Raw genomic sequence first — 1,790 nt, 5'->3', positions numbered from 1 at the left:
TAAAAGCAACTTCATTTAAACATAACCACCCCCACCACCAAAAAAAGAAGAGGAAAAAGAAATAAAGAAAATAATAAGGGAAAAACCCAAGACACACTTCCTAGGGGAAAAAAACCAGCATGTAATTTCTGTCCTTGACGGAATGTATTAAATAAGCAAACACCCCCAACAAGCAAAACAAGTACTACAATGTAAAAATATTAAGAAAAGACAACCCTCTCACATGCATAAATGAAAGATCGCACACAGAGAACTCACGTCTTTTCAAGCTTCAATAGTAAATATTCTGCTACTCTGTATTAAATACTGTTCTAATATGTATATATATATGTACATATATATCTTTTTATGAATGTGCTTATTTTACTTGCGCAAAGACATTATGCACATGTACATAATTTGTTCTTACTTTAGAATCTGTGAATATCTTTGAGAAGGAATTACTGAACGTTGCGCAAGTGGCACATATTTTAATTAACATTTTTTGTGATTGGCTTATTAATTGATATGGTTGTATTACTCCCACAATAATTGTGGAGTTGTTAATTAGATGTTTCATATTCAGTTTCATATTTCAATTTGTTCCATATTTCAAAGCCAGTTTTGTTTGGTTCATACAGTTTTGCAATTGTTATCTTTCTGGTAACTCAGATATTTTATCATTAGGTTGTGATAATTTCAATCTATGACCATGATTTTGATATCAAAAAAGAAAAAAAAACCCTGACTATCTATATGTGCTTGCTTGAAAACACCCAAAATATTGCTTCGAAAAAATCAACTCTCTTTTTCATTAACTTCAACAAACATTTGACGAGTACCTATTATATGCTCAGATCTTTGGAAACAAATATTGAATATTTATCTTTAAAAAACATACAGAATAACAATAATTCACCTGTCCTCTTGTTCGGTTTCTCCTATAACCCTTCAGTGATGAGTACTATAATGGTCTAAATACACATACAATTCGCTAGTCATTTTTACATCCCTCACCAAACAGTGTAAGGATAAGAGCACCTGCATGTCTCAGTCGGTTAAGCAACCAACTCTTGGTTTTGTCTCAGGTCATGATATCACTGTTTGTGAGTTCAAGCCCCACATTGGGCTCTTCACTGACAACATGGAGCCTGTTTCAAATTCTTTCTCTCTTCCTCTTTCTCCGCCTTTCCCACTCAAGCTCACTCGCTCACTCTCTTTCACAATAAATAAACTTAAAAGAATAGTATAAGGACAAGGATAAATCCAGGGCAGTAAATCGATCTCAATCAATTACAAGATTCACTGGTTCACATACATTAGAAGAAGGAAATCTCTCGGTAGAGGCAATACCTGGCTTCAGTACTTGGCCTTAGAATGAGGGACTCAGTCCCTGTCTTTAAAGCCTAGAGAGGCACCTATCAGGTGCCCCGTTGTTGCTGCCAGTACAGAGCGAAGGGTAGAGTACTTAGAAATCGCTTGGTATCAAATAATGTATGCAAGAGCAACGGTAAGAGTAGCCAGTAATACTCAGAACATGGTTTGGTCACAGGATGGGATAAAAGTAGAAAAATAATTTATTCCCTCACCTTTTACCTCCATTTCCTCTCCTCCCATAATTGGGTCTCTGTTTCTCATGACCTACAACTCTCTGTATATTTCTCTTTTTCTCATTTCCCTCATCTCCTCCCCCTTCTTTCTGTTTTTATCTCAGATATAAATTCTCCAATAGAATTTTCACTCTACTTCCTGTGGCCACTCATTTTCTCTCTTCATGGCTCTTAATGAAATTATGCTATCTTTTTTTTTTT

Source organism: Suricata suricatta, chromosome 3 (genome assembly GCF_006229205.1).
Source record: "Suricata suricatta isolate VVHF042 chromosome 3, meerkat_22Aug2017_6uvM2_HiC, whole genome shotgun sequence".
Taxonomy (NCBI): domain Eukaryota; kingdom Metazoa; phylum Chordata; class Mammalia; order Carnivora; family Herpestidae; genus Suricata; species Suricata suricatta.
This window is presented reverse-complemented; position numbering follows the sequence as displayed.